The sequence below is a fragment of the Brachyhypopomus gauderio genome, unplaced genomic scaffold (genome assembly GCF_052324685.1).
Source record: "Brachyhypopomus gauderio isolate BG-103 unplaced genomic scaffold, BGAUD_0.2 sc427, whole genome shotgun sequence".
Lineage (NCBI taxonomy): Eukaryota > Metazoa > Chordata > Actinopteri > Gymnotiformes > Hypopomidae > Brachyhypopomus > Brachyhypopomus gauderio.
Genome location: NW_027507248.1, coordinates 20,001 through 35,984, shown reverse-complemented (window position 1 = coordinate 35,984; position 15,984 = coordinate 20,001). Strand labels below are relative to the sequence as shown.

The 15,984-nt window shown below is 47.3% G+C and overlaps 1 protein-coding gene and 1 long non-coding RNA gene across 2 annotated transcripts in view; one reads left to right on the top strand and one right to left on the bottom strand.

Moving 5' to 3' along the window:
* The window catches only part of LOC143506184 (protein CBFA2T3-like), a gene marked incomplete at its 3' end in the record, with an annotated part of 37,335 nt that overhangs the window by 1,357 nt on the left and 19,994 nt on the right, over positions 1–15,984 (top strand). The gene's annotated exons all lie outside the window — the stretch shown is intronic.
* On the bottom strand, positions 1,436–3,110 carry LOC143506186 (uncharacterized). The gene is made up of 2 exons (XR_013128163.1): positions 2,092–3,110; positions 1,436–1,582 (listed from the first exon to the last, which is right to left on the bottom strand). It is a non-coding gene; the product is annotated as an uncharacterized LOC143506186 (long non-coding RNA).

The following is a 15,984-nucleotide window of genomic DNA, read 5'->3' as shown; positions in this document are numbered from 1 at the left end:
TGTTGGGAGAGCAGGGGGTGATGGGAAGTGTAGTTCATCGTTTGAGGGAGGGGGGCGGGGCGTACGCTCTTCCCGAGAGGCAGCAGATGTGTTGGAGCGTCGGAGCAGCTGCGCACACTGATAACGGCGGCGGGGAGACATCGGCACGCGGGATCCTCTTCCCGCCTCTTATCTCTCTCTCGCACACACACACATACACACACACACACACATTGCTCAACCACATGCACTTGCCACCTGCCTCACACACAAGTACTGAGAGGGAGCGTGTGTGTGTGTGTGTGTGTGTGTGTGTACGAGAAGTATGCTGAATTCAGACCCTGAAAGTCTTTTAGGGGGGAAAAGAAGATGTAGGGGGAGAAGCCATATAAACAAAGCTTTCATCGGGTCCTCTCTCAGCTACACAGAGCTACAGTCACCCACAGCTACTGTAATGTTCCCAGCACACCGGTACCCTCCACACTGGGCCGGACCGCTCCACCACAGCTCGTATGTGGACGGCGGCTCAGACGCACGCTGGAGGGACTTATGAGGACACTGAGGTCCCTGTGAATTCGGTTGCGACAACTTTTTTTTATTTTTGCAATGCAGAAGCTACTGCTCAAGTGCTTACTGTATGAACGGAAATGTTGCAAGAGCTCGTTTTGTGTGTGTGTGTGCGTGTGTGCGTGTGTGTGTGTGTGTGTGTGCGTGCGTGTGTGTGTGTGTGCATGTGTGTGTGTGGTATTTGGTAATGAAAACGCTGGGCCAGGTGATAAGTCTGAGATGGATGGTCTTATTAACAGAGCGAGATAGAGACACAAAGCCAGCCAGCCATGCAGAGAGGACACAAACACAGTCCTCACACTGTTCTTGGCAGGGGACGGCGTCTCACTCGGGTCACGCGCGCCTCTGTGTTACGTAGTATCATGTCTTGTAACTGCAGTATGGCAGCGATTGCAAGCGAGGAGGTCTGTAATGAGAAGGTGGGGGTGGGTGGTGGGGGGGGCAGTTAGCCTTCCTGGTTCTGTTTCCTCTGCAGCAGTTTTGTGGTCTCTAGAAGGAACAGATGTTCACAACTTGATACTGTGTTGCATCCCCCTTTTCCCTGCTATCTTAGGTACCAGCATTGCCAACTGTCTTCACACAAACTGTCTGCATGGGCACGCACACACACACACACACACACACACACACACACACACTCACATATGTGCGCGTGCCTGTGAAAACATTCACTCAAACAGATGTTCATTAACAAACTAAATAATACCTTTTTTAAAAGACCTTTGAAGACCTTGTAGCTGTTCACCGTGTTAGTCGTGTGCTCTTACAGATGCTCGCTGACCACTCGTGCTGCTGAGATTAAGGGAGATTTAGGGAGATTGAGGGAGATTTAGGGATCGCCTCTGGTTGGCGGCAGTAAGGAACTGACCAGTTTATTTTTCTCCACTGCTACACTGCCATCATCGGGGCCCTGACTTTGTGAGACGTCACGTCTTTCTGCTGAATCAGCATGAGCAAAGTGTCCTTTTGGTCTCCAAATATCTCCTCTTGTCTCAGCTTTGATTGAACTGGTGCACTGGTGGCAAAGGTTCTGTGGCTGCAGTTCAGTTCAGAGGGTATAGAAATAAGAGTTCATTCTCTTTCTCTGTCTCTGTATTTCTCTGTCTATTTATTTGTGTTTGTCCATGTGTCTCTCTTTTTCTCTGTGTGTGTGTCTCTCTATGTGTTTGTCTCTATATCTCTGTATTTGTCACTGTGAATCTATTCTTGTGTCTCTATTTCTCTCTGTGTCTCTGTGTGTCTGTATTTCTCTCTGTATTTCTCTCTGCATCGCTCTCTCTTACATTTACATTTACGGAATTTAGCAGACGATTTTATCCAGAGCGACTTTCAAAGTGCTTTGCATCTGATCACAGAATTCATCCTAGGTACGGATAGGCCAGAATTCAAGATGCCTAGTCAGACTACTACTACACTACAGGAGTCATTGTCATTACCTAGTGTTTTGCAAGGTCTGTGTCTCTCTCTCTCTGTCTGTATTTCTACCTCTCTCTCTCTCTGTCTGTATTTCTCTCTGTGTTTTTCTCTATTATGTTTTCTCTTTACCTCCTGGCTAAGTTTAGATGTCACATTCCTCTCACAAACACTTTTTCACCATCACATCTCCTCTTAATCTGTGTGACTCAGGGGAGAAAGAATGAGAGAGAGAGTGAGAGAGGGAGCGAGAGAGAGAAAGAGCGAGCGAGTGAGGTGTTGAAAAAACACAGCGTAACATCTGTTCGCGCAGTCACGACACTCTCCTGCCACGTCTCACCACGTCTCACCACGACGGCTGTGAAGGCTTGTCCCGTTGCCTATGGCCGGCTTCTCATTAGATCAACTCCCTGTGCTGGTCAGGCTCTCCTTAAAAGAACTATAATTGACATTAGGGCCCGTAATGGCGAGTGAGTGGAGGCTCCGGTGAGTGTAGGAGTCGGAGTGGCTGGGCACAATAGACTGCTGCTCTCAGACAGCAGTGAGTCTTATCTCACCCTCACACACAGGCCTGGCTGCACTGCTATAGGGAAGGATTTACAATGTGGAAACTGGCGAAAAAGGACGACTGGCCTGCAGGCCTCTCCCTCTCTCTCTCTCTCTCTCTCCCTCGCTCTCTTTCCACCCCCTCTCCCTCTCTTCCCATGCCTCTGCAGAGAGACTGTAATTTCCATACTGACACAATGAAGGGCAATCAGACGCCTCCATCTCTCACCTCTCCGTCTCTGACTGCATCAGATGGAGACAAAGACAGAAAAAGAGGGAGAGAGGGAGAGGGGCCAATCAAAGGGAAGGGTGTCCGGCCAATCCTAATGCCACGGGGTCAAGGTGAAGAGGGGGGGGGCAGCCATTACAGATAGAAAACAGTCATAAAGGAGCTATTTGAGTCCAGTCTGGTGGGCAAGCAGGGGGGATTATATAGTTTAGATGGACTGGAGGAGTTAGACAGAGAGAGAAAGACAGCTTGAGGAAGAGAGGGAGAAAGAAAGAGAGAGAGAGAGAGATTGAAATAAAGGGATAGAGACCACAAGAGAGAAAATGGGAGACATTTGAAAGTTGTTATAGTCATGGTGGTGATGGAGATAGAGGTGGTGATGGGGGGGAAGGGGTTAATGGGGGGGGGGGGGGGGTGACTGGTGTCACAGATCCACATGAAGGCAGGAGCACTGACACTCCCACACCGCACTCACACCCGTGTCAGCCCGTGTCTCCATCAGCCAGGCAGGGTGGTGTCACCACCCCGATCACTGTGCCACACACATACACACCCCCATCTATCCACTTCACACACACCTGCCCCTTGGACAATGGTGAGGACTTAATATCAGTGGTGCAGAGGGTAAACACAGAGTACTGATGCAACACAGGAACGTGTGTGTGTGTGTGTGTGTGTGTGTGTGTGTGTGTGTGTGTGTGTGTGTGTGTGTGTGTGTGAGTGTATGTGCGTGTGTGTTAAAGTGTGTGTGTGTGTGTGTGTGCGTGTGTGTGTGAGAGAGAGAGAAAAAGAGAGAGGGAGAGAGAGAGAGAGAGAGAGAGAGAGAGAGAGAGTGTGTGCGTATATATGCGCACGTACGATTTTGTGTGTGTGTGTGTGTTGCCTGGCTGCCTGTCTTCAAGATGCTTCTAGATATATCCTCTAATGATCCTTAGTTGTGGTTTACACGCCAACAGCTCACACACTTCTCACTCCCCACTTCTGTGTGTAAAGGCCCCTGATGGCTTCTGACCAGCACCTGCTGCCTGGAGTCAGTCCCCCTCCCCCACTACACCCATCCACAGTGAAACCTGCGCTCACTCAGATTATCTCCCCGCTCACCATCCTCTCAGAGCAGCCTACTGCTCACTTAAAGGGACATCCACCCCACACACACACACACACACACACACACACACACACACACACACACATAAACACACACACACACACATACATAAACACACATAAACACACAGCCTAGAGGGGCTGAATTTGACCTTTTACACCTGAGTGCAGTCAGCGGTTCAGTCCTCACCAGGGAAGTTTTATGCCTGCATAAATGTGGAATAGGGACAGACCTGACCGGGCTGCAGCAGAACTGGTGGGTTTCTGGGTAGTATGACTCCTCATGCGAGAGAGTGAGAGAGAGAGAGAGAGAGAGAGAGAGAGAGAGAGGTATAAAAGCAATATTTATTCATAACTATGCTACACACACATATCACACGTTATTAAACATGTAAAGTTACATGTGACCTGTTCTGTTAAACTAGATGCTGCATAGTGCATGGTCTATGGGTACGTGAATCATTAAATCACAAATAACAACTTTATTCCCTTTAGATGAGACTACCCCCAGCTATCCATGTAGATGTCTGTACTGCCTGAGTGGGTGTGCACCTGACCAGCTCTGTCATTTGTTCTGGAAGCTTCGCTGGTCACAGGTCACATGAGCAGGTCACATGATCTTGGTGAAACACTGGGCAGGTGCCACAGTATACTTTACGCTAGAGTTGTTCCTCAGGGGGCGGGGCCATATCGTTTGTTTACGTCCTCTCTGTTTGCCCCTCCTGCCTTCTGCTTCAGAGAAAGACAGAGTACGATAGACAGAGCAACAGACAGCAAAAATAAAGAGTTGGGGAGAGTGCATGGGAGTTAGAGCAAGACAACGGAGAGATAGATAGAGAGAGAGGGGGGGGGGGAGGCAGATGTGTGTGTCCCAGTGGTTCACCTGGAGTGACGCTGTCACATCTCCCTCTCAAACAGACGCAGATCGCAAACACACTGCAGGTGCACTTATGGTTAAACAGTCAAAATTGAGAGAATTAACTGAAGAAAATGGAGGAGGGGGTCTCTTCCCCCCTCCCACAGCTGCACTGACTGTAGTTCAGGAGGGGGGAATACACTACAGTCTAAACCGTAGGGGGAAAACCTGCTTACTACATTCATATTCAAATACAGCTGAATGTGTGTGTGTGTGCATGTGTGTGGAAATGCCACCTCTCTTATTCATATTCATACTGGTTGAAAAGGAATCAGGCAGGTTTTTCTGTCCCAGGAGTAAATCCCCTGCTATTTAATAGGAGCCTGACAAACAAAATCAGCATAGACAAACCCAACAGATTTGAACAAAAACGCACTATAACCTCGAAACAGCAGAATACCAACAAATTCTAGCAGACCACACTACACACTACATCTAGTGATAACCACACTTTATTGCTTTTAAGATAATAAACATTCTCCTTCATAATGAAATGAACTGTTCCATTAAACTTGCATTGGAACATTTAGTATTTGGCAGTTTCTCCTTGTAAAGTCTATAAAACGGTCGAATTCAAATCAAACCTGAACTGGGACAATATGTTTCAATAAATGCGAACGCGACGCTCAAGGAGAATAAAACTAGCCTGTTGGCTCCAAATCCGTCACTTCTTTCATGTGATGTGGATGCCCCTCGACCTGGCATCGGGCACCAGCTGGATGTCAGTTGCCTGATGAATGCGTTGCGCGGTTTGTGGGATTTCACGGCCACTAAACGCGTTTCGGCAGATGCGAGGAAACAGCGGCTCCCAGGGGTTCACAGCGGTACTGCACCATTATGAAAACAATTCAATCCGAGAACATTACACGCTACCTGGCGTGGAACTGGAGTGATTAATGCTGTCGTCTTCAGTGAATCTGAATATTGTTTTAAAAAAATCTTTTTTTATTTTATTACAGTATTGGAAAACTTAAGATATTTATAATTTAAAAATACACATACGCACACACACACACACACACACACACACACGCGCACGAGGTGTATGCATATGAAACAGAGCGAGAGAAAATGAGAAAGAGTTTATTCTTTATTTGCTCTATGTTTAGCCAGTTGTAAATGCTACAGCAGTATCGTAGAACAAGGAAGACAGGCTGTCAACTCGTGGGTCTGAAAAGCTGTCAGAGAGAGAGAGAGCGAGAGAGAGAGAGAGAGAGAGAGAGAGAGAGAGAGAGAGAGCACATCCCCTCTCCAGATGGTGTTTTAAACGCAGACAGAAGGCTACAGAGGGGATAGAGGAGAGAACCATTAGACAACACACGAGACCTGCAAGCGTCAAACCACCGACCACAATACGAACGAACCCGAACCCAAGATGGTAGGACACGAACCGAGGCGGGATGTCTAGGTCACATTAGTTATGAATACGCGCAATGTTTCCTGACTGTTTTTCTAACTGTATCGGAGGACCGAGCGCTTCTCACGCCTAAACCGGGAGTACCAGTGACCAGACTCCATCTCGTGAAGGAACATCTCGTGAAGGAACATCTACTCAAGCCCAGCCCGAGCTTCAGAGAGGAGCCGAAGACTTCTGTGGATTTAGCAAACCTCACTAGTTTTACCTCAGAAACCCGCTGGAACAGAAGCGGGAGCCAGGAGGATGTGTTGAAGAATTAGCAGCATCTCTTCATGTGAGGTGTAGCAGAGAATGGGATCTAAACACCTAAAGCAGGAGTCAAAAATACGGACTTTTCTGCTCCATTTTACTCCGTGTGATTTCAACGTTTAAAAAAAAAAACAAAGTTGTGTTTTCTTGGTCGTCCTCGTTTTTACCGAACCGCTGGAAAATGGTCGCGTTTTTAAGATTTGTCATCTAAAAGGAGCATAATACCAAAGACTCGCTTTAATACTAAATCTACGCTTAGCTCAAGCTTTGCAAAAATATCTTTTCGATCTCTGAAAATTGAATTACCTCATTATACGCTGAAGCGAAAAGTCACCACCGCTCGGAACCCAAAGGCGTTCAAAAAACAGGCTACATCTGTCTTAAAACTCGTCTTTTTCCCTTGAATCTTTTTAAAAAATCAGCGATAAAGACAAAAAAAGAACAAATTGTACTTGTGATTTTCAGTTTTGGAAGGGTTATTTTTCTGTCATCCACAACTGAGGCGTAGTAGTCGCGCCTTTTTGTCCGCGTGGAATATTTTTGCTGCAATTACCTCAGTTTGACCTCGACCTTCACAAAGTAAGTGACATTTATAACTGATTTAGAACTGTTGATATTTATATCAAGTTAATCTTTCCAGCACTTGGTTGACAGACTGTTTTGCGAATTGAACGAGGAAACCGACAGACTGTCGTGTGTCCCAGCTGAACGTTGGACTTTTAAGGGCTTTTGAGAGGCGAACTGTAGCCAGAAATGTGGACAGGTGTTAAGAGATTTGATATTCTATACACACATAATCAGATACTTTAAATTAATTAAATAAATGTATCAATATTTATTGATTGTTTAAAATGTTGAAATTAGGAATGAAACGGTAATAAGTATTCGGAATAAAATTGATGGGAAGTATATTACGTGAAGAAGGGGGGTGAGTTTGCCATGGATTGTAATATCCTCCTTAACAGAAAAACAAATCAGATGTTGGATAAAAACGACACAAAACCACGATCAGAAAACTTTATGAAGAAAACTTCTGGAGTGTCTGTATTATTAATTTGCACCAAGTGAATATTAATTCGAGGGCAGCCTGTTCACCATATAGTAGTCTGACTGAAAAAGAGTGCAGGGTTTCATTGAGCTCTTATGTTTTCTTTATTTTCTTTTGTGTGTGTGTGTGTGTGTGTTTTAACTAAACAACATTGGACAACCACTGTGGATTATATTGGGATGTAGCTGAACAGTTTCCAGGACACCCATAGAGCTCAGGAGAGTCTGGGTAGTGGGTGATCGTTACAGATCTCTCTCCATTCACCTGCAGATTGACAACCTTATTCTGAATTATCCCATCTGGTCTACTCATTAACTAGTTATAATTTCTAAAACAAGAAAATATATATTTTTTTTTACTTTGCGAAGTCATTCAGGTCCAGGAAATAGCTGTAAAATGAAGTTGAACATCAATTTCATTGTTTGTCAGCTGACCTGACAGGTATTGACTATGCTTGTCCATAGTAGACTGTGCTTGTCCATAGACACCCTGGGTGGGTGTCTCCGCGACCCCATCAGAGCTTACAATACTCAAGCAGTACCAAAGCAGCATGGGCGGCCGGCTCCCTTGGACGAGGTTAAACGACCGTTGCCAGTGTGACTGTTAAATGCAGCCCAGGTATAATGGAGACAGTGATACTGCACAGCAAGCCACAGAAACCACACCACCGACTCCCACAAAGCCTTGTTCTCACGGCAGCCGCCCCCGATCGATACCCCGCCCCCCAAACACACCCGTAACATGGTCTGTTTTCATCACCCGACCGCCGCTTTACTCTCTGATGGACCACGGTAAAGAGGCTCTGAATTATTGAAGCGCTGACCGTCCTGCTAATAGACGGCTGTGTGGAGGTGAAACCGCGCAGGGCGCTCTAAAAGCTCACCACATGTGGGGGGGGGGTGGGGGGGGGGGGGGGGGGACCAGACGTCGCCTCCACCCACCAACAGCCCCAACGAGCCCCTCGGCCCCACTCCTGAAGGAGGAGAGTGCGTCGCACGACTGGAGCGCACCTTCCGTCTGTCTTCACGCCGTGGTCAGCGGATTCATACAGACGTCCTGGTTGTGTACACGAGGCGGAAGATGAGCGCGCGTGGAGAGCCTGCGGTCCCTCTCTCCAGCCGAGAGGTCGATCTGGTCCCCCTGAGTTTTGCGGTCTTCACGTTGGGAGTGTCTGCTCACACTCGATTAACCTGGGCCACGGACCATCAGATAGAAACATATGTTACCTACATCGAAACCAGCCAATAAAAAGGTGCTTCCCATATTATTGGTCGGAAACCGAGCGCGTAGTGAAGTTTTGATAACGGTTTTACGTCTGTGATGTGGGGTTAGAGTCACCAAGACAACCTAAGCGATGGGATCGTAGCTCCCCAGAAGGACTCGCCTCCGGTGTATTGTTTGACGTCGCCGTCGCTGTGTGGAAGGAGCATTTGTAAGCTCTGGGTTTTCCTCTGTCCCCCATCTCTAGAAAAAGACTCTTGGAGTGGGCACGTTTAATTACTCCTCTAATTATCTAGAAAACTTCTGTGGTGGTCCTGAGCAGGAGGAGGGAGCTGGATTTGACAGGAGTGGCAGCTGAGATGTGTGTGTGTGTGTGTGTGTGTGTGTGTGTGTGTGTGTGTGTGTGTGTGTGTGTGTGTGTGTGTGTGTGTGTGTGCAGGACGGCTGTGGGCCCCTGGGTCTGGTGACCGAAGGGTTCTAGTCGTGACCCTCGCTGTGTGCGGGGCCCGTGGTCATGTTGCTGCCATTGCTCGTGGTGGTGGTGGTGGTGGTAATTACTGTAATTTGAGTGTGGCCGGTGCAGGTGGAGCTCGCCGTCCCGTAATTAACGAGAGGAGCAGATGGTGGTGGGCGGGAGCTGCTCATGCAGCCGACCTGTAGAGGCAGGGTGGAGAGAGAGAGAGAGAGGGAGAGAGAGAGAGAGAGAGAGAGAGAGAGAGAGAGAGAGAGAGAGAGAGAGAGAGAGAGAGAGGGGTGGTCAGGTGGTCAGCAGAGCGCTCAGCCACCTGGACTATCTGGTCTACATGCATGGCGTGGTCATCTGTGAACCCACTCCCAGTGCTCCCAGCTCTGTAACATATGTCAGAGGATTTGGCCTTATACAGTGAACTGAACGTTCATTAAAGGGACGAATGTAATATTAAAGTGAAAAAAGTTCTCATGGGGTGTTCTGCATTTTGTGTGTGTGTGTGTGTGTGTGTGTGTGTGTGTGTGTGTGTGTGTGTGTGTGTGTGTGTGTTGATATCACCTGTGGCAGAGGTTTCACTGTGCTTAAATCTCAACTTGTAAGCTTCCTGCAGACAATGCACTGGACCTAATTCTAATGCACTAATGCTGTTGTGCAATTCCACAAGCCACACACACACACACACACACACACACACACACACACACACACACACACACACACACACACACACACACACACACACACACACAGCACTGGGTGGAGAGCTCTTTGTGACTTTGTGTTTATATGACAGTCTCTATCGCACTGCACCAGGGGTCTCTTCTTTCTGATTACCTCTGCATTAACCAATCAGACAGCACATCTGAGCGCCTGTTATGTTCACAGTGGGAGGAGAAGAATCCCAGACAGGGAGGAGGATGTGTGCCATTTTCTTGCTTTCTCTAAATGCGGCGAGCGCGTGTGTGTGTGTGTGAGTGCGTGCGTGCGTGCGTGTGTTGTCAGGAGCCCTTGCGTATAAAAGAGAAGCCACCGTCACTCTGCCTGGACAGACGATGGCTGGACCCACACTGGGACAACTCCAGAAAGGAACAGCTGAAGAAGCCATAACTTTAGAGCAGGCACCACTGGCCCCCCGTGTGGGTGAGACAGGACGAGACGCAGGGAGATGCTGGGAGACAGACAGGAGAAAGGAGATAGACGAGACAGACAGACAGGCAGGAGGCAGGGAGGGTGCTTGTGTGATCGGTTTAACCATGTCCAGTGATTGGCCTTTAGCTGGTGATTGACAGCTCAGTTATGCACTGCGGTCCAATTAGAGCCATGGAAATGTATACTCACGCATAGCAGTGAGGATTAAGATGGATTCGACTGAAAGAAGTTGATCGTCTTCTTACCCGGTGTGTATGTGTGACTGTGTTACACTGAGTGCATGTTTCAGTGTGTGTGTGTGTGTGTGTGTGAGTGTGTGTGTGTGTGTGTGTGTGTGTGTGTGTGTGTGTGTGTGTGTGCAGAATGCAGAAGCCCCTCTTACGCTCGTGTGCCTAGAGACGACCAGTCCAAACACCCAGACATTACAACCCATTGTACAGTCCTGCCAGTTTCCCATGGCAACCCGTGTTGCCCACAGAAATGCCCTAGCTGCGAAGAGGGTGGGCACACGTGCGATCTCCGTGGCGATCGTGCCCGCAGGCAGGGGCGTCGGCGGTGTCCGTGGCGACGGAGGTGGCGCTGGGTCTGCACCGCTGCGCATGTGTTTGACATTAGCGGGACACGGCGCGTCCTCGCGGGAGAAGGGGGAATGTTTGAGATGAGCGCAGTGCGTCCAAACATCTGCACTAACGCAAACCACATCCAGAGTGGGGCAGCTGCAGCTCCGCCCCAAACACCACACTCCAACCCACTCTCTCTCCCTCTCCTTCTGTCAGCCTGTTTTTCTCTCTCTCTCTCTCTCTCTCTCTCTGTTGATCTCCGAGTCTTTCTCCCTCATGCTTTCTCTCCCTCTCATGTTTTCTATCCTGCTTTTTCTCTTTTCATTTGCCTGCCTCTCTTTCTCTCTCTTTTTCTGAACTCAAACTCACACACAGGTCCCTCAGGTTTTTTTCCCGCAGTATCTAGTAATCACACAGTTCCACACATTAGCACTGAAGTCATCCTCCGTGCTCACAGAGGGCCCTCTGGAAGGACACGGGGCCTTGCTTGTACTTTCGGTGTAGCATATCATATCTACACAATACAGGCCTCCCTCAGAGCCCAAACTGCTCCAGCGTGATAGACGTTCCTCAGCGGGCCTTGATATGGACACCTCGCACAAACATGAACTATTGTAAACATCGAAATCGCGAGATGGCTTTCCATTATGGTAATGTTGCGCATTGTGAGAGAGAGATAAGCAAACACCCTCACAAGTCGGAGAGAGAAAGGAGTCAGAGAGAGCTCACTGTAGGGATGGGGCACAGCGGAAAGATCTGGAACAATACAGGCTTGCAGCAGGTTTCCTTAATCAAATAGTGGGGAAGTTCATATCACGCTGCCTCTCGCGCTGTTAAAAAGTAGTTGCTCTTTCTCACTCGTCCTCTCCTTCTCCCTTCTCCCCCTCTCTCCCTCTCTCTCTCTCCCCCTCTCTCTCTCTCCCTCTTCTCTCTCATTTACTCAGTTTTCCTCCCTCTTTCTCCCTTTCTGTCTCTTTCTCGCCCTCAGCAAGTCAGTTATCAAACAGGCCAAAACAGCACTGACTCCAGATGGAGCTCAGTTATTAAACGTTCACACACATGCGTGCGCTTACTCACGTCGTACTCGCGCACACACACACATACACACACACACACACACACACACACACACATACATGCACGTACACAGACACACACAAACAATAACTTTACAGGCATGGAGATACTGCTCCGTGTGGACTGAACGCCTTACATCTCTCTCTCCCTCTCACTTTCTTTCTTCTCTCTATCTGTCCTTCTCTCTCTCTCTCTCTCTCTCTCTCTCTCTCTCTCTCTCTTTCACTCTCTGGCCCTCGTCCTCTACATAGTGCATTTGTGCAAATTGAAGCCCCTGTTATCAGGTGGAAACAGAAGCAGCGTGCTGTGACCTCCCCCTCCTTCTCCAGACGTCTGGAGCTGCATCATCAACCTCGTTGAGAGAGCCAGCCGCATTCCCAGAATTCCCACAGACAACTTATTGTCCCCAAATTCAGGATTCGCCCGAAAGACATTTTGCTCCCACACAAATGCGGAATTCGCAGGGAATAGGAAAAGGCTGTGTGCTTTTGTTTTGTTTGAATTGAATTGAATCGAGGAACATCTCCAGGAGGAACATCTGCTGATGAACGTGAACTTCTGCACACCATCTCAGGTTCTCTTTTCTCATAAGTATTTATTATTAAGCAGAGAAGACATTTATGGGAACCAAAGAGAGCAGAGGAGATAAACAAAGACATACAAACCCAAAATCCACAAACCACGGAGACGGAGGAGCATCAGACGACTCAGAAAAGTTACTAAAGGAGACCCCGAGAAATGCTCGTGGCACAATTAGTGCGTTTTCACACAGGCAAGACAGAGAATATGAGAGCAAGAGAAAAAGCTTTCATCTCCATATCCTACATATCACACACACACACACACATCCTGAATACCACTGGGTCATTTTAATTGGTCTATTATTAAACACAATTACCCCATTAATTAGAAACTTTTAATTTCTTAATTAGAGAGCTCAGCTCCTCTGAGCCCCTTCCCAAAAAAACCACAAAACAGAAAACAGCAACAACAACAAAAAGAGTCACATTTTCCAGCCGGTCAGGCGAGGGCCAGGTTTCCCTGTTCTAGGACACCAGTATCAGGTATCCAGGTATTCCAGTGGTGAGGGAATATATAAGCCAGGTAGTCCAGGTATTTCTGATGCAACACTGTAAAAATATTGAACCTTCAAATGCAAGGGAGTTGGTTGCCTTGAGTGAACACAGTTTAAGCACAGATGTTTATTGTGTTTATTATATGTATGAAGGCAGCAGCTCTGCTAGAGAGAGTGTGAGATCCTGAGGGAAACGCTGATCTCTGCGGCTTAGGAGCGGAGATCAAGATGGACAGCTGTTTTGTGTGTGTGGGTGTGTGTGCATATGTGATCATGTATATGTGTGTGTGTTTGTGTGAATATGTGATCATGTGTGTGTGAGAATGGGTGGCAAGTTTGACTCTTTTGTGCTCCATAAATCAGCAGGCTGCTGTGACGCAAAAGCCAGAACAAACACAAGCAGTACTGGACTACAGCTGTTTGGGGGGGGATAGAAAGAAAGAGAGGGAGAGAGACTGAAAAATAGGAAAGAGAGGGAGAGAGACTGAAACATAGGAAAGAGAGGGAGAGAGACTGAAACATAGGAAAGAGAGGGAGAGAGACTGAAACATAGGAAAGAGAGGGAGAGAGACTGAAACATAGGAAAGAGAGGGAGAGAGACTGAAACATAGGAAAGAGAGGGAGAGAGACTGAAACATAGGAAAGAGAGGGAGAGAGACTGAAACATAGGAAAGAGAGGGAGAGAGACTGAAACATAGGAAAGAGAGGGAGAGAGACTGAAACATAGGAAAGAGAGGGAGAGAGACTGAAACATAGGAAAGAGAGATGGACACCTAAATGCCTTTCCTCAGCTTCCACACTGTGAAGAGACAGAGACTCTACTTCTTATTAAAATAAGATATTTTAATATATTCTTTTGAAAAGGCATTGACCAAAAAAAAGAAAGGACCAGTTGACAGGAGAAATATATGAGCCTGAGACAACAAGCAGTTGTGGAGCACAGTGGAGCACAATACAGTAGAACATAGTACAGTAGAGTACAGTAGAACACAGTACAGTAGATCACAGTACAGTATAACACAGTACAGTATAACACAGTACAGTAGATCACAGTACAGTAGAACACAGTACAGTAGATTACAGTACAGTATAATACAGTACAGTAGATCACAGTACAGTAGAACACAGTACAGTAGAACATAGTACAGTAGAGTACAGTAGAACATAGTACAGTAGAACACAGTACAGTAGATTATAGTACAGTAGAACACAGTACAGTAGATTATAGTACAGTAGAACACAGTACAGTAGATTACAGTACAGTAGAACAGAGTACAGTAGAACACAGTACAGTAAAGCACAGTACAGTAGAACACAGTACAGTAGAAGACAGTAGCAGAACACAGTACAGTATAACAAAGTACAGTAGAACACAGTACAGTAGAACACCGTACAGTAAAGCACAGTACAATAGAACACAGTACAGTAGAACACCGTACAGTATAGCACAGTACAGTAGAAGAGCACAACACAGTAGAACACAGTACAGTAAAGCACAGTACAGTAGAAGAACACAGTACAGTATAACAAAGTACAGTAGAACACAGTACAGTAGAACACAGTACAGTAAAGCACAGTACAGTAGAACACCATACAGTAAAGCACAGTACAGTAGAAGAGCACAACACAGTAGAACACAGTACAGTAAAGCACAGTACAGTAGAACACAGTACAGTAGAGCACAGTACAGTAGAAGACCACAGCACAGTAGAACACAGTACAGTAGAGCACAGTACAGTAGAAGACCACAGCACAGTAGAACACAGTACAGTAGAACACCGTATAGTAAAGCACAGTACAGTAGAACACAGTTCAGTAGAGCACAGTACAGTAGAAGACCACAGCACAGTAGAACACAGTACAGTAGAACACCGTATAGTAAAGCACAGTACAGTAGAACACAGTTCAGTAGAGCACAGTACAGTAGAACACAGTACAGTAGGACACAGTACAGTGATGTCACTGCTCTTACGAGTGGTAGTGGCTCTTTATAACTGCTAATAACTAATGCACGAAGAACAGTCATTCCAAGTAATTGAGCCTATCCCATTTCAGTTCATTTCAGACAGTGAGAAAGAGAGACAGGCAGACATACAGACAGACAGACAGGCAGGAAGACAGACAGTATACTACAGTGAAGGAGCAGCTGTCAGGCTCCACACTGCACACCTGTCACACAGGAAGTGAGGCGCCTGACACCGTTTCCTGGATACGTGTCCTCCCTCAGCCTACAGCAGATCCCTCTGGAAGAAGGAAGACACACGGACAAAGGGAGAGAGCGGGAGAGGGGATAGACAGATGGACAGAGGGCAGGAGAGGAGAGAGAGACATGTACGGGGAGACAGACGGTAGTAGAGGACAGCCAGTGAGAGGAGGTAAGGACAGGACAGACAGACAGAGGGACAAAGACAAGGAAGTAGGAGGAACTGGGGATTTCAGTGAGTGGGTAGGTATACTGTCAGGTGTGTGTGTGTGTGTGTGTGTGTGTGTGTGTGTGTGGGGGGGGAGGTGGTGTGGTCCACACAGAGCTCTGACAGAGACCAGCATACACAGGAACCCTGACAGTGTTAGCATATTTACTCATCATAGTTTCCACCCCACACAGACAGCTACTGTTTTCTCTCCCTCTCTTTCCTCTTCCTCTATCTCTTCCTACTTTTCTTTTCATCATCTGCTCTCTTTCTCTCTCTGTCTCTCTCTCTATCTCTCTCACTGTCTCTCTCTCGATATACAACAAGTGGACAGATTGAAGTGACCTATATAACAGGAAGTGACATCACAGCAAGCTTAGCGACAGATGGTGGGCACCCATGCAGGTCCCTTTGACTGTGCTTGTTTTCTTCCAGTCGTCTGAGCAGACCCTCTGAGCTGCACGCCTGCATGTGTGCTAGCCTGTGTGTGTGTGTGTGTGTGTGTGCGTGTGTGTGTGTGTGTCCGTGTGCGAGCAGCGTTTTGCTTGGCA